This window comes from Neoarius graeffei, chromosome 7 (genome assembly GCF_027579695.1).
Source record: "Neoarius graeffei isolate fNeoGra1 chromosome 7, fNeoGra1.pri, whole genome shotgun sequence".
In the NCBI taxonomy this organism is placed as follows: Eukaryota; Metazoa; Chordata; class Actinopteri; order Siluriformes; family Ariidae; genus Neoarius; species Neoarius graeffei.
The window spans coordinates 20,026,414-20,044,255 of NC_083575.1; the positions used below are offsets into that span (position 1 = coordinate 20,026,414).

Sequence of the window (17,842 nt, forward strand, 5' to 3'; positions counted from 1 at the left end):
TATCAGATCATGTGACACCGTTCCACAATTATCGACACCCAGATGACAAAAAAAAAAATAAATAGTTTCGGCACCGTTCCACAATTATCGACACCCAGATGAAAAAAAATAAATCAGTATGTGGTATTAACAAAACAGCTTTTATTTAAAATTTGTTTTACATAGACTTATATTTAGTACAAAATATCTTTTATACAAATATATCCATGTCGGTGTTTACATAAATGAGGAAGTAATTCAAATGTTTGTAAACAAATGAACTGATAATGTTTGACCTGTGTCAGAAAATCTTTTTGTTCCACTTTCTAAATATTTTCTTCAATCACATTTTGTTAATCATGTGTTATTGTTTGTATTAATTTCTAGTTTTGCAGTTTACCAATAAACATCAACAGGCAGTTGACACTGTAACCACATGAACATCCAGGTCAAAGGTCGCATGTCATTCCTCAAACCAAAATATAAAATGTCTACTGATATTGTAATATGTAGTAGATATTTACAACAAACTGAAAAAAATATTCTGAATCGAATAGAAAAATCTGAATACTTCAAGCATGTAATTTTTTATATGCTAGGAATTTAATTCTGGTCCAATTCTATTTATTGCAATCGGATTCCAAATACTCTATAAACATTCCGTTTTGTTATCAATCAGAAAAAAAAAAATTATTATAACTCGCAGCACTTTTATTTTTTTTTAAAGTACTTCATCTAGTTCAACAGTGTTACACAAAGGTCGATCCATAACAGTTGTAAATGTGACTTAATTCCACAGGGTGTCGATAATGGTAGACACCGGTGAAAGCGATCACTATTATCGACACCTCACGTGACTTCTCAAATGCGCGTTTAGATACAAAATGGCGACTGATAAATGAAAGAGTAAGAAACAAAGTAGGTTTCAACAAGGAGATCATGAAATATCGGTGAGTTTAAGAAGTAAAAACATGTCCATGATCTTTCCATCATGCTTACCTGCAATGATAACGTCCGGGTTTTACTCAAATTGCTGATCGTGCTAAAAAAAAAAAAATTCCATCTCAGGTAACGAGCTGTGTCATCAGACGACAAGATCAAAGGCTGGGGGGGGGGGGGGGGGGTGTCTTACGGTTGATTAATTAACCAATAATAACAACTGTTGTAACTGAAAGTCACCTTTGTAAAATTGGTAAACCTGAAAAGGTGTCGATAATTATGGCCTGTCAGTAATTGTAGCTGCCGCTCTACTTTAAGTTAGTTTACAGAAGTCAAAATGAAAACTCCCGTCAAAAACTTCAAGTTCAAACTTTCCTTTATAAAAGCTCTGTTCTCTTTAAATCTAGAATGATCAATCATAAACACACTTGATCAACTTTATTCATATTTAAACATCGGGCTAAACCACCGTGAAGGGTACTTGTAGGGGGCAGTGATGGCTCAACGGGTTAAAGGGGAACTGAAGACATTTTTAAACTTGCTTTATTTCTTAATTAACATGTTATTCAATTACGTTTTGGGTTTTATTAACCTTATATCGTGACTCGTATTGGCATGTTGTATTACACTTATCAGCCTTTTCGTTTTTTAGCCATGTTGAATATAGTTCGTATGGTCCACGGCAGGCGTCACTTATCCGCACAATCTTCACAAGACGTGCGAGACTTCAAACGTGACGTGTCAGCGCCGCCATTTTGAAAACTGTTTACACAGCGGCTAGATCGCCATATCATTCCAATTTAGATTAATTTCGAGATTTGCCAGCTTCATCAGTGATGGAGTGTCAGTCCTGCGCGCTGTGGCGCGTGCACCTGAAGGCGCGCCTCGAGCTGTGCGCGCCGTGAACAAGGCACACCTGAGCTCAATTAAGGAACTATGCGTTTGCCTATTTAAGGAATGTGCTGATGCATTTGCATCGCAAAGTATTACGATACACATGTACACATTACCAAGCCTTTCTACCCGTTGTCTTGATTTCCCGTTTCTCGTTCTTGTCCTCGCTTTGATGTACTGTTTGCGCCTCGACTGACCCTTTTGCCTGTATTCTCGTTTTTGATCTAGCCTGCCGTTTTGGATTGTTTGCCTGTGTATATATTGTCTCACTGTACATATACTTCTGCACATACATCCGCCCCCCTCGCGTACATGACATGGAGATTACTCCATACAACGTCGAACCAACATGGAGTAGAGAAGAGTTGGAAAGACAACAGGATAAGGATTAGTCCGTCACACTGGTATTTACATCATTACTGTTGCACAATTAAAACGTGCCAGATCAGGCGGCTGGTGGGTTTTCAAAATAATAAATGCAGGCATGTATTTTTGTGATAAATATATATTATACTGAGCGCACTTCCCACATAATCCTCACTAAGGTTTCGGACAGCACTACAAAATGGCGTCCCCACTATATAGTGAGTAGGGAGCGATTTCGACACAGGGAAAACTACCGGCTTGATTACATCAGCATTTGAAAGAGGGCACGCACGTCTTTTGACAACGTTGGCAGATGTTGGTCACTTTGATTTCCACTGTACGTTTTACTTCCGTCGTACGATGTCTCGTACAGGTCTCAACGCATCTCGTTTATGGCCATTGCTTTGACATATGGACTGATATATTACAGAGCATATTTCAAACACTCATAACTTGCTACAGCAATGACAAAATAGCTGTCAGAAATGCATTCCTATATTTAATAAAACGAGAACTAGAATTCTGATCATAAAAAAAAAAATTTGCCTTCAGTTCTCCTTTAAAGGGCACATCTTGGGTAAATTCAGGAGCAAGATCAATGTAATTCTCCTATTTTATATTAAACTTTGGTCAAATATCGTCACATTTTGCGCAATTTTTTTTACCTTGCGCAATACCAGCAAAATTCAGTTGAAATCAAGCCATTTGAGGCGAATTGGTCCACCTCTGAAAAAACTTGGCATTTGGATTTCCCGGCAAACATTGATTTTCGTGACGTCGCGTGCAGGACGCCTCCTTCTGAATCCTACGTCAGCGCTGGTTTGTTTATGAGGAAACGACCTGGTGGTTTTCTGCAAATTTCTTCAACGTTATCACGTAATTATTAAAATGGTTAACAGATGTATCGTAGGAGGGTGTAGCAACACCAATCATGATGGGATTAGTACTCATCGTTTCCCAAAAGACCAGACAATGAGAGAGAAATGGGAGTGCTTGGTCTACACAGGCTGTGCACTGAAACCGTGCAAAACTCACGCAGCCTGCTGGCACTTCCACAGGTGACGTCACAAATCTGGCTCCAGACTCCTTTGGGATTTTTCCAGACGCGTTTTGTTATTTTTAGGGCTGGGATGATTATTTGACGTAATCGACATTGTCGATTATAAAAATTATTTGACGTGGAATTTTAGTATCGACATATTGTGTAAAACCACACAGGGTAAATGTTCATAGAACAAAACCGGAACTTTCAAATAGGACCATTTATATCAATCGTCTTTGGTTTAAGCGGATACAAACGCAGAGCAAGGGCCAGGACAACCCGCTGACGTAATTGATTACGTGAATAATTTGCATCTGTGTAATCTACTTGAGCAACATGGCTGCGTCTACCAGCAGTACAACAGAGCGTGTGGAGCAACACGTGGCAAAAAAGGCTCGCACACGGTCCTCCAAAGACTCTGCAATGTGCATCCGGCATATCACTATCACAGCAGTCATGCATGAGCACATGAAGAGGAAACACCCTGGTGTAGTGAGTCAAAATGGCAGCAAAACTCCGTAAGCTCTGTTTACTTTCTTTGCCTCTTCTCCACCCAAGCCTGGAAACCTTACCACAGTCAATCCATTGATTTGTGTAACTTTTTTTTATATCATACTAAATTCTGCACTGCTACTGTAGCTGACGTTAATAATGCTGTTTTAGCCGTTTTATGTTTTCTTTCTGTTTACTTATTCCGTGAGTGAGCCAAATTACCGTTTACAACTATTTCCACAGAATGTAGCTTCCTTGTTCACTGATGTAAGCCTAACTAGTGCCGCTTTTCCACTACAAACGCGGCTGAGTCGGGCTGAGCCGTCCCGTGCTGAGTCGAGCTGAGTGGGGCTGTTGGAGTTGCATTTCGACTACAACCGCGCTGAACCGTGCTGGCTGGAAGTGGGTGGACACATTGGGTGGAGTTAGCGAAAGTGGGTGGACGTCACGTGATGTCGTTAAGCAGCGCAAACAGTGACATCAGTGAGCTTTTAAGCGGTAGTCTCACGACCCGAATAGTAAACAATAAACATGGAGGACACGGAGTCGTGAGTGTTGCTGGTCTTGGTGCTGTGGCTTGTTGTCACCGACAACGCCAACAGATACTGGCAAGAGCGTATAGATGAGGCGAGGCGCATAAGGCTTCATAATTCTCGTAATTCTTCTCCTTCCGGGTTTACGGTGTTTACAGATCCCAGCGTGCTCGCGGGGCGTGTGTGGGCATGTGAGGACACTCCTCCTCACTAATCAGTGCACAGGGGAGTGTCTGCTCACGCCCCCAGCCTCACTCGGCACGGCTTGGCTCGCTTCAGCCCTACTCCAAAACGGTGGGAGTTTTAGGGGCTAAGCAGGGCTGAAGCGAGCTGAGTCGTGCTGTTTTTTGGTAGTCGAAACGCGAGCCGTGTCGGGCTGAAGTGAGCTGAAGCGAGCTGAAGTGAGCTGAAAAAGGGTAGTGGAAAAGGGCCATATGATCTACCTTTGCCAGTGATGATAAAAATATGTTTCTCTAGTTCTGAAATCATTCCATCTTTTAGCAGCTATAGGCCTACTGAAGCAATTTATTAAAAAATACTGCAGTGATTATTAACTTAATCCTAGAGATAGAAACCCGATTGAATTTGAGGACCAATATCTCTGATATTGGTCTATATCAGAGATATATATAATTATTGCATGACATAACACGGCAATAGTTTAGAAATTATAACATCAGGTTTCAAATTTGCTATTGTCATTATTCATGTGCATTATGTCAATCTTTTTAGGAGCAGACAAAGCAGTGTGAAAAGGACCTCAAATCCCTGCGATCCCCAGATGGCTGCAGACCTTACTGATTTTTTTTTTTACAGCATTTTACAGATGATTTTTTTTTACAGCATTTACAGATGATTGTAAAGGACACTGCACAAACAATACTACTCATTTTTTATTATTTCACTTGACTTTTGGATTAATTTTTGTTACTGTCAGGGGAGGGGAGAAAAAAATATTTGCTTTTGTGTTAAGATTATTTTATTCTTGTATTCGTCCTGAAAGTGACTTGAATTTTTTCACTGACTTTGTTCTGGCACTGATATCTCTTAAGGTTACCTTTGAATTACCACTTTATTAACTGTACTTAAATTAAGTAAGGTCTTGCTTTTTGAGTTTGGAAAGTGTTTTGTAAAAGAATAATGCTCAGTGTGGCGTTTAATAAATCTCATCCCATCTCATTATCTCTAGTCGCTTTATCCTGTTCTACAGGGTCGCAGGCAAGCTGGAGCCTATCCCAGCTGACTACGGGCAAAAGGCGGGGTACACCCTGGACAAGTCGCCAGGTCATCACAGGGCTGACACATAGACACAGACAACCATTCACACTCACATTCACACCTACGGTCAATTTAGAGTCACCAGTTAACCTAACCTGCATGTCTTTGGACTGTGGGGGAAACCGGAGCACCCGGAGGAAACCCACGCGGACACGGGGAGAACATGCAAACTCCGCACAGAAAGGCCCTCGCCGGCCATGGGGCTCGAACCCGGACCTTCTTGCTGTGAGGCGACAGTGCTAACCACTACACCACCATGCCACCCTGTTTAAGAAATGTTTTAATAAATATTGAAATGTAAAAATTTCAGAGGGTTTTTTTTTGTGTGTGTTGGATATTAAATAACTAACTGGAAAATAATTGCAATAAAATTATTAGGTTAATCAAAATATTAGTCGTTAGATTAGTCAAACAATCGAAAAAATAATCGCTAGATTAATCGTTTAAAGAATAATCGTTTGGGACAGCCCAAGTTTTGTTGTTTTTTTTTTCTGCTGTAGACAGATGGCCTTGTGCAAAATTACCCTTCTGGATGAGTGTGTAAAAGGACATACTTTCATATATAAAAAAAAAAAAACCCGAAATTGGTCCAGGATATGAACTTTAAGGCTCTGGGTTACTGATCAGAGGTTCGAGCCCCACTGCAAGACCCTTTAACCCTACTGACCTTTCCCAACCTATCCACGTCAGGAAAAGATGTAGAAGAAGTGAAGGGTGCTTGTCCTTGTGCACCAGTCAGTGGTGAAGCAAGGGCAATTAATCTGTCAGTAAATTCTCAGTGGAGACTTGAACGATTAATCCAAAACAGCAAGCTCGTCAATCCTCAGCGACAATGATTACTCAGTCAGGACGAGCTCAGGATGTTTTGCAGCTGTTGTGCTGTGATATTTAGATAATTCTGATGCTCTACAGGCAGCACGGTGGTGTAGTGGTTAGCGCTGCCGCCTCACAGCAAGAAGGTCCGGGTTTGAGCCCCGTGGCCAGCGAGGGCCTTTCTGTGTGGAGTTTGCATGTTGTCCGCGTGGGTTTCCTCCAGGTGCTCCGGTTTCCCCCACAGTCCAAAGACATGCAGGTTAGGTTAACTAGTGACTCTAAATTGACCGTAGGTGTGAATGGTTGTCAGTGTCTATGACCTGGAGACTTGTCCAGGATGTATCCCGCCTCTCGCCCGTAGTCAGCCAGGATGGGCTCCAGCTTGCCTGCGACCCTGTAGAACAGGATGAGCGGCTAGAGATAATGAGATGAGACAGGGGTGGCACAGTGATCGCCTTTAATTATCCCACAAGGGGAAATTTGCATTGTTACAGCACAGCGCTTGAATTAAGTGGTCTCACCAGGACAGTTATTTCCTCTGTGCGAGAGTTGTTCAGAAAGTCAGGTCGCCCCGCGCGCAACTTGATTTTTGGAGCATACAAAACGATCCCTTTACAAGCGGCGCGGCACGGGCTTTAATATATGCCAGCTTAGTCACTAAGGCGCCGCTCACGTGTGCCGCACAGGCGGGACGTCATCAGTCAACCCGCTGTTTATTTCAGCTGGCATATATTAAAGCCCGTGCCGCGCCACTTGTAAAGGGATCGTTTTGTATGCCCTAAAAATCAAGTTGCGCGCGGGGCAACCTGACTTTCTGAACAACTCTCACACAGAGGAAATAACTGTCATGGCGAGACTGCGAGACCACTTCATTCGAGCGCTGCAGCAGCAAAATATATAAAGATAAGGCAGTGAAGGAGTAGTGCAAGAAGGTCCGGGTTCGAGCCCCGTGGCCGACGAGGGCCTTTCTGTGCGGAGTTTGCATGTTCTCCCCCTGTCCGCGTGGGTTTCCTCCGGGTACTCTGGTTTCCCCCACAGTCCAAAGACATGCAGGTTAGGTTAACTGGTGACTCTAAATTGACCGTAGGTGTGAATGGTTGTCTGTGTCTATAACCTGGAGACTTGTCCAGGGTGTACCCCGCCTTTCGCCCGTAGTCAGCTGGGATAGGCTCCAGCTTGCCTGCGACCCTGTAGAACAGGATAAAGCGGCTAGAGATAATGAGATGAGATGAGATGATGCTCTACAGAAAGTGAATCATTGTTCACCCGATCATCGGCTCACGAATCGGTTCACTTAGTGACTCGGCTCGAACTTCATTATCGTTATTATAAAAGCTATAATGCGAGCTGTTTGTTTGTAGGAGACTCGGATCGTCATATTTCATATTACTGTGGTGTCGTTTCTCCAGCTAACTGTTTTTTAAACACTCATTCGTCAATTCATCCAGTTTTCACGACTCACATCGTTTAATTCACACACACACACACAGAGAGAGAGAGAGGCAATTATCGAAACACGTCCGCTTGCTAGGTAACTAGCGAGCTAGCCACACACAAAAAAAAATAAAATACAATACAATGCCGACTGGTGTTTGGGTTTTTTTTCTTACACACTAGCTGTTTTGACATATAAATTCCTTATCTCTGACAAGACATACAGTCTTATCTGTAGAAATACATTAATAAATAATAATAATGCTAGCTGGAAAGCTAACTTACCTCAGTGCAGCGTTTGTTGAAAGGTAGGCGCACGCGCACTAGCGGCTCTGCTCTAGCTCTCCTGTGAGGCTGTGATTCTCCGGCTGTGTGTGTGTGTCCTCTTCTACTAATATCTCCAAGAACAAACACGCTCAAAAGCGACACAAACCAAAAAAAGAAGAAGCGATATTATCCATTCCAAACCGACACTAAACTCAATACATATCACATAAACACACGAGCTGTGGGGAAAGTTGCGTCGAGCTGAACGCCAGAGGGAATAGGGCGGCTGGGGAGGGTTGCCACTTGCCAGAGGGAATAGGGCGGCTGGGGAGGGTTGCCACTTGCCAGAGGGAATAGGGCGGCCGGGGCGGGTTGCCAGATCCCTGAATCAAACAACAAGTCATTAATGAATGAATACCCAAGAAGAAGCCTTTCTTTGTCACGTGTGCACAAGCACAGGGAAATTCCTCCTCTGCATTTAACCCATCTGAAGCAGTGAACACACTTTTATGAGGTAAAGGAGTAGATCTGGAGGGTCGTCAGATATTGAGGTATTTCACTCACGTGACCAAGTCATGTGATGCTGCCATTTTGGACGGCACGGCTCGAATCAGTTTGAATGCGAGGAAGGCGACAAACGAAAAACATAAAAGAAAAAGGAGCGAGATGCAGAAAACACCTTCACTATCCAGCGACGTAGGGCATTTACAGGGCGAGCAGAGGGAGAGGTATTTGCAAAAATTGAGGTTAGCAGGCTTAGAGAACGACGTTTACCTGCTTCCACCAGGACTGTTCACTGACAGCTAAGATTTGTTCACATTTTCATTTACTTTCGGTCCTCAGGATAAACAAAATGTTATTAAATGTCATTGAAATAACTTCTTAGTCTGTTGAGACATGGCCCGTTATAAGTTTTTCCTTTACTGTATTTACTAGTTTACTGAGCGCGCTCCGGGGCTGGCCGGGGCTAGCTAGCGCTCCGGGGCTAGCTAGCGCTCCGGGGCTGGCCGGAGCTAGCTAGCGCTCCGGGGCTGGCCGGGGCTAGCTAGCGCTCCGGGGCTGGCCGGCGCTAGCTAGCGCTCCGGGGCTGGCCGGGGCTAGCTAGCGCTCCGGGGCTGGCCGGGGCTAGCTAGCGCTCCGGGGCTCAGTAAACTAGTAAATACAGTAAAGGAAAAACTTGAGACTGAAAGGTTTTAACAGTCATCCAAATGACTGAACGTAAACGTTGCTACAGCAACATACTAGGTACTATGACGTTGACATTAGCTAGCTTGCCGTCCAAAATGGCGGACACCGGGGCGTCACGTGACCCTGTGACGTCAGGTGAAATACCTCAATAGAGTGGGATGTATGGATGGCGGCACGGTGGTGTAGTGGTTAGCGCTGTTGCCTTACAGCAAGAAGGTCCGGGTTCGAGCCCCGTGGCTGGCGAGAGCCTTTCTGTGTGGAGTTTGCATGTTCTCCCCGTGTCCGTGTGGGTTTCCTCCGGGTGCTCCGGTTTCCCCCACAGTCCAAAGACATGCAGGTTACGTTAACTGGTAACTCTAAATTGACCGTAGGTGTTAATGTGAGTGTGAATGGTTGTCTGTGTCTATGTGTCAGCCCTGTGATGACCTGGCGACTTGTCCAGGGTGTACCCCGCCTTTCGCCCGTAGTCAGCTGGGATAGGCTCCAGCTTGCCTGCAACCCTGTAGAACAGGATAAAGCGGCTAGAGATAATGAGATGTATGGATGCTGTCAGTCCCGCACTCGCTTGCTCATTCGAGTTTGTTGACGGTGTACTGGCTGCTGCTTTATGTCCCGGGGCTCCGTCATGCCTGTGTTACCTTCTGGTTATGCTGTCATAGTTAGTTTCAGACGCGCAGCTTGTGAACAGGCAAGGCAGGCAACTGCTTGGGGCCCCCTGGCCCCCAGAGAGTCGGGGCCTGAGAGCTTATTTATTTTGTTTTTTATTGTTTTTATTGCTCTTTACCATTGTATTTTCACATCTGGAATTTAAAAAACTTTGGTTTCATACATTTTTCGTTGGTGTCAGATTATTTATAACATATTGGTCAGAAGGGCCCCCTGGAAATTTTTGCTTGGGGCCAAAACAGACTCTAGAATTGCCTCTGGTTAGTTTTGCCGGAGTCCCCGCTTGTACTCAGTACAAAATGTATCCTGTACCTATTTATTCAGGTGACACTGGGCATACCTAACAACCTGTGTTTTCTCTCTCTCTCTCTCTCTCTCTCTCTCCCCCCAAAAAAATCTGTCCCTCTGAGTTACATGTCAATCCTGAGATTGAGATGCTGACCTCTTGTGCTCCTCGGACCTGCCTGATCCATCCTGATGCCCTATGTCTGGTTGGAGTCTCATCATATCACTCCTTGGAAGCAAATCACATCACATCGCTCCACAGTCGCACTTGGAAGATGCTCTGGACTCTTACAGTCATGCTTTTATGGCTGAGGACTACAGTTGACTTGCTAACTTTAGGACTGCAGTTGTCATAAACAGTTTTGCATTCAAGTTTCCATCAATGAAGAATTATATCATCAACGAAACTGTCCTCATGTTAAAACTGTTAATGTTATAGTCATGTTGTCTGTTGTTGCCCAAATGAGGATGAGTTCCCTTTTGAGTCTGGTTCCTCTTGAGGTTTCTTCCTCATGTCGTCTGAGGGAGTTTTTCCTTGCCACCGTCGTCACAGGCGTGCTCATTGAGGATAGATTAGGGATAAAACTAGAAAAGCACTCTGAGAGCGCAGACCTCCGCCAAGAATCCTTTAAAAAAATCCAGGATCCAGAAGGTGATCCGGATCACTGCCAAAACTTAATGGATTGTTACTTGTGCCCAGTCACACCTCTGGAAAAAATTTCAGAGCAATCTGTTCATAACTTTTTCCGAAATGTTGCTAACAGACAAACAAACAAACCGACGCTACCAAAAACATAACCTCCTTGGCAAAGGTAATTAGCTCATGTTTTAAGTCATTCAAATTCTGTAAAGCTGCTTTGCGACAATGTTTATTGTTAAAAGCGCAATACAAATAAACTTGACTTGACCACACACAGAGCAGTGGGCAGCTATGCTACAGCACCCAGGGAGCAGCTGGGGATTACCGTAGATGCCTTGCTCAAGGGCACTTCAGAGGTTCACTCAACTCCCTTCACACTTTTCCTGCCAGTCACGGGAATCAAACCAGCAACACTTTGGGCCCAAGGCTGCTTCTCTAACCTACAGGCCATGGCTGCCTCCGACAAAGACAAACCTGACAACTTTCAAACTCCAGTGTCATGACCGTTCATGCAAAATGTATTAAACTTATAGTATATTGATAAATTAGTCAGATATGCAGCTTCCCCAAGGAGTTCTTTCACCATGGTAATGTATGTCAGGAATTGATTTGTGGAGCATGTTATTTTTGAAAAATAATCAACAACAAGTTAATGTGATAAGCCTGAGGCAAAACAGAGTTACTGTTATCACTGTAAATTTTCCTAAAACAGCACAATGTATTTTATGACTCGTTTACCACTCTCAATGATTCAGTTTTTTAAATTTATTAATGAATGACACATCATAGTTTTTTATAGATGATATCCATCCATCCATTCACCCATTTTCTATCCATATCTATTATCCATTGCAGGACCCAGGTGAGGTGGAGCTAATCCCAGCTGACACTGGGGGGAGAGGGAGAGTACACCATACAGACAGACATTCATGCTCACACCTATCGTATAGCCAGTTAATTTCATCTGCATGTCTTCAGATTGTGGGAGGAAACCAGAGCACCGGGAGGAGCATCCAAACCCCACACGGAAAGGCTCTGGATAACTTGCATATTCAAACCCAGAACCTGCTGGTTGTGAGACAACAGTACTAACCACTGCACCACCCTGCTGCCACATTTTTAAAGATGATATTTATAAGCTACATGGCCAAAAGTTTGTGGACACCTGGCCATTACACCCATACCGTCTGTGGGCCTTCTGAAAACTGTTTCCACAAATTTAGAAGTACACAATTGTATAGGATGTCTTGTTACGCATTATAATTTCCCTTCACTGGAACTAAGAAACCCAAACATGATCCGGCATGACAATGCACCTGTGCACAAAGTGAGCTCCATGAAGACATGGTTTGCTAAAGTTGGAGTGGAAGAACTCACGTGGCCTTCACAGAGCCCTGGTCTCAACCCCAATGAACACCTTTTGGATACACTGGAGTGTCAACTGCACCCCAGGCCTCCTCATCCAACATTAATGTCTGACATCATTAATGCTCTTGTGAATGAATGAGCGCAAATCCACACAGCCATGCTCCAAAATCTAGCAGAAAGCCTTCTGAGAAAAGTGGAGGTTATTATAACAGTAAAGGGAGGACTAAATCTGGAATGGGATGTTCACAAAAGCACATGTGTGTGTCAGGTGTCCACAAACCTTTTTCCATATAGTGTAATTATGTCTAATTACAATTTAGTTCCTGTTATCCCTTACACTGTAATAGCTAAAAAGACTAATTCCCTCACCAGCCTCTCTTTTTTATTCTTGCTTTTGAGGTTAATAAACAAACAAACAAACAAAAAAACCCAGAGCTTGTCAGGATACGAAAAAACCCGGAAAGACTCTCCCATACCAAAAACTTTCTGTTATGAAGCACTGACACCAGAGACTCCTGATGTCAATTTTAAATAAACATCTCCCTATAGAAAGATTCACCACATCACTGATTATACGTCTTTGTTAAACATGTCAAGATCTGTTTATTATTTAGCATCAATGATGTAAAATCCAGTGAAAGAGTTGTTAGTACAGAAACAATAACATTTTAAAAAGCGTACATTATGATCAAACTAGAACAAGATTCTCATCTCATCTGATTATCTCTAGTCGCTTTATCCTGTTCTACAGGGTCGCAGGCAAGCTGGAGCCTATCCCAGCTGACTACGGGTGAAAGGCGGGGTACACCCTGGACAAGTCGCCAGGTCATAGACACTGACAGCCATTCACACCTACGGTCAATTTAGAGTCACCAGTTAACCTAACCTGCATGTCTTTGGACTGTGGGGGAAACCGGAGCACCCGGAGGAAACCCACGCGGACACGGGGAGAACATGCAAACTCCGCACAGAAAGGCCCTCGCCGGCTATGGGGCTCGAACCCGGACCTTCGTGCTGTGAGGCGACAGCGCAAACCACTACACCACCGTACCGCCCCTAGAACAAGATTATGGTTAGAAATACTGCCAGTGTTGTGATAGAAAATTAACCAACAACGTCTAACCAACTGGAAGGTGACAACTGAGACAATTGAACAATTCAAAAGCAGAGTTTTTCCAAAGCTATGTCTTGCTCAAAACCCGTTAGTGGCATTTTGGTGGTGCTGGAAATTCAACACTAATCGTTGAACATTAAAGTGAACCACATTTGCCCTGAAAGCAATATTGTGGTGTAAAACGTTTCACATATTAATTCTTTCAGTGCCATGTAGATAATATATTTATTAAAGTCAAGTAGAAATGTGGCGGCACGGTGGTGTAGTGGTTAGCGCTGTCGCCTCACAGCAAGAAGGTCCGGGTTCAAGCCCTGTGGCCGGCGAGGGCCTTTCTGTGCGGAGTTTGCATGTTCTCCCCGTGTCCACGTGGGTTTCCTCCGGGTGCTCCGGTTTCCCCCACAGTCCAAAGACATGCAGGTTAGGTTAACTGGTGACTCTAAATTGACCGTAGGTGTGAATGTGAGTGTGAATGGTTGTCTGTGTCTATGTGTCAGCCCTGTGATGACCTGGCAACTTGTCCAGGGTGTACCCCGCCTTTCACCCGTAGTCAGCTGGGATAGGCTCCAGCTTGCCTGCGACCCTGTAGGACAGGATAAAGCGGCTAGAGATAATGAGATGAGAAGTAGAAACGTATAATTACAGGGTCTGTGGATTAATTGTCTCATCTGGTATGAGAGGGCTTGTAATGCAAGGATGCGTGGAAATGCTGGTTGTGGCAACACTGTAGCCTGTCAGGAGAGATGAGCTCAGCGACTCCAGTGCAGTGAGACAACGGGGAGGTGAGCTCATAACGAGCCCACACCGCCACCTGGTGGGCATATGTAAAATTATTGATGATCATCTCTGTGTGTGTACCCTCTGGACTTAATGTGTACAATTGTGTACTACTCTGCGTATGTGCGTATACACTGCTCACCTGTGTGTGTGTGTGTGTGTGTGTGTGTGTGTGTGTGTGTGTGTGTGCGCGCATGCGTGTGTTCACTGCATCAGATGGGTTAAATGCAGAGGACGAATTTCACTGTGCTTGAGTGTGCATGTGACAAACAAAGGCTTCTTATTATATTATATATATATATATATATATATATATATTTATTTATTTATATATATATATGAGTGATTCCACGCTTATGGGTACTGAAATGGGGACATGAACTTATTTTTAAAAATTCACCTAAAACCATTTCTTTTTTTTACCATCAGGTCACAAAACATGTAATCTTTAATGAATGATATGTTAAAAGATAACTTTAATTTTCTGAGATGTAATAAAAACATATTTATATGCCAAAGTCAGAACGTAACAGAAGTGTTGTGGACATATATATTCTCAATTTTAACAATGTAGAATTACTTTTTGAAACATAGGAAGGTGATGTTTTAGCAAATATAATTAATAAACATGTGTAGTAGAATAAACATACACATTCTTTCAATAAGACTAACATGGTATATAGCTAGATTGTAATTAATTTGTAACAGACGCGAGATGGACAATCGTAACAGAAGTAATGTAACAGACATCATTTTGGAACTCATAGGCTTGACTTTGGCATATAAATGTTTTTATTACATCTCAGAAAATTAAAGTTATCTTTTAACATATCATTCATTAAAGATTACATGTTTTGTGACCTGATGGTAAAAAAAGAAATGGTTTTAGGTGAATAAGTACATGTCCCCATTTCAGTACCCATAAGCTTGGAATCACTCATATACAAACTTTATGACTTCTACATTACTGAGTCAGTCCAAAAACATTCTAGAGTCCAAACATTTGTTTTCCAGCACAAAATTAAATATAACAGAAAAAAGCTTCTATCTGAGCAGCATATTACATAAAAGACTACTTTTCAGATTAAAAAAGGAAACATAATGAAGGTTACAAAATTATGTTAAATTTGCTGCAAAATGAAGAAGTGAGTGTGACAAAGTGTCCAGAAGAACTGTGGCTGGTTCTACAAGATGCTCAGTAAAACCTACAGCTCATTTCCTCATAAAACTGCACTCACTGTACCCGAGACTCTCACACCAAATACTGACTTTGTTTAACTTATTATGGCTTACTGCTGTTTATAGTATTTTTTAAAATGTTGAAACATTTCATTATTTTTCAAGCCACTGTTGGTCTACAGCATTTCTTTACATGTGGCTAAGTATTGCACAGGGGTGGGTTTCCCAAAAGCCTCTTAACGCTAAGAGCAGCTTAACTAGGAGAGAGAGTGTTCATTGTGTTGCTTGCTCGACCATTTAATGATGATCTGTGTCCTGCAATGCTTTTGGGAAGCTCAGGCCAGTACTGTACACACACACACACATATGTTTATATATATATATATATATATATATATATATATATATATATATATATACAGTGGGGCAAAAAAGTATTTAGTCAGTCACCAATTGTGCAAGTTCTCCCACTTAAAAAGATGAGAGAGGCCTGTAATTTTCATCATCGGTATACCTCAACTATGAGAGACAAAATGAGAAAAAAAAAATCCAGAAAATTGCATTGTCTGATTTTTAAAGAATTTATTTGCAAATTATGGTGGAAAATAAGTATTTGGTCAATAACAAAAGTTCATCTCAATACTTTGTTATATACCCTTTGTTGGCAATGACAGAGGTCAAACATTTTCTGTAAGTCTTCACAAGGTTTTCACACACTGTTGCTGGTATTTTGGCCCATTCCTCCATGCAGATCTCCTCTAGAGCAGTGATGTTTTGGGGCTGTCGCTGGGCAACACGGACTTTCAACTCCCTCCAAAGATTTTCTATGGGGTTGAGATCTGGAGACTGGCCAGGCCACTCCAGGACCTTGAAATGCTTCTTACGAAGCCACTCCTTCGTTGCCCGGGCGGTGTGTTTGGGATCATTGTCATGCTGAAAGACCCAGCCACGTTTCATCTTCAATGCCCTTGCTGATGGAAGGAGGTTTTCACTCAAAATCTCACGATACATGGCCCCATTCATTCTTTCCTTTACACGGATCAGTCGTCCTGGTCCCTTTGCAGAAAAACAGCTCCAAAGCATGATGTTTCCACCCCCATGCTTCACAGTAGGTATGGTGTTCTTTGGATGCAACTCAGCATTCTTTCTCCTCCAAACACGACAAGTTGAGTTTTTACCAAAAAGTTCTATTTTGGTTTCATCTGACCATATGACATTCTCCCAATCCTCTTCTGGATCATCCAAATGCTCTCTAGCAAACTTCAGACGGGCCTGGACATGTACTGGCTTAAGCAGGGGGACATGTCTGGCACTGCAGAATTTGAGTCCCTGGTGGCGTAGTGTGTTACTGATGGTAGCCTTTGTTACTTTGGTCCCAGCTCTCTGCAGGTCATTCACTAGGTCCCCCCCGTGTGGTTCTGGGATTTTTGCTCACCGTTCTTGTGATCATTTTGACCCCACGGGGTGAGATCTTGCGTGGAGCCCCAGATCGAGGGAGATTATCAGTGGTCTTGTATGTCTTCCATTTTCTAATAATTGCTCCCACAGTTGATTTCTTCACACCTAGCTGCTTACCTATTGCAGATTCAGTCTTCCCAGCCTGGTGCAGGTCTACAATTTTGTTCCTGGTGTCCTTTGACAGCTCTTTGGTCTTGGCCATAATGGAGTTTGGAGTGTGACTGTTTGAGGTTGTGGACAGGTGTCTTTTATACTGATAACGAGTTCAAACAGGTGCCATTAATACAGGTAATGAGTGGAGGACAGAGGAGCCTCTTAAAGAAGAAGTTACAGGTCTGTGAGAGCCAGAAATCTTGCTTGTTTGTAGGTGACCAAATACTTATTTTACCAAGGAATTTACCAATTAATTCATTAAAAATCCTACAACGTGATTTCCTGGATTCTTTCCCCCCATTCTGTCTCTCATAGTTGAGGTATACCTATGATGAAAATTACAGGCCTCTCTCATCTTTTTAAGTGGGAGAACTTGCACAATTGGTGGCTGACTAAATACTTTTTTGCCCCACTGTATATATATATATATATATATATATATATATATATATATATATATATATATATATCATCTCATTATCTCAAGCCGCTTTATCCTTCTACAGGGTCGCAGGCAAGCTGGAGCCTATCCCAGCTGACTATGGGCGAAAGGCGGGGTACACCCTGGACAAATCGCCAGGTCATCACAGGGCCGACACATAGACACAGACAACCATTCACACTCACATTCACACCTACGGCTGTTAGGACTAGGACTGTTTTGGCCTCTAGAGGCCGCTGTTATTTCCTTTTCATGTCGTGTTTATTTTGGCCTCTAGAGGCCGCCACTGTTCCTGTGTTTTGTGTTTGTGTTAATTGCCTAATTATCTTCACCTGTGTCCTTAATTAGTTTGTCTATTTATACCCCTGAGTTCAATCCTCTTGTCACGGAGTCTTTGTGCTGTTATGTTTATCTCCAGTTTCCTTTGTACTGTGTTTTTTGATCTTCTTAGCTTTTGAATTTTTGCACTTTGCTTTTCTTTTGGATTATACTCTTTGGTTTTTTTTTTTGTCTTTTGTTTTGCCCTGTATATAGTGTA

The 17,842-nt window shown here is 42.8% G+C and overlaps 1 protein-coding gene across 1 annotated transcript in view; it reads right to left on the reverse strand.

Annotated features, from left to right (window-relative positions):
* tmem63ba (transmembrane protein 63Ba) overlaps window positions 1-8,348 on the reverse strand; it is a 163,752-nt gene extending 155,404 nt beyond the window's left edge. The window contains exon 1 of the mRNA XM_060925387.1: window positions 8,056-8,348. The gene's annotated coding sequence lies outside the window, so the exon portion shown is untranslated. The remainder of the gene's footprint in view (window positions 1-8,055) is intronic.
* Between the last annotated feature and the right edge of the window lie 9,494 nt (window positions 8,349-17,842).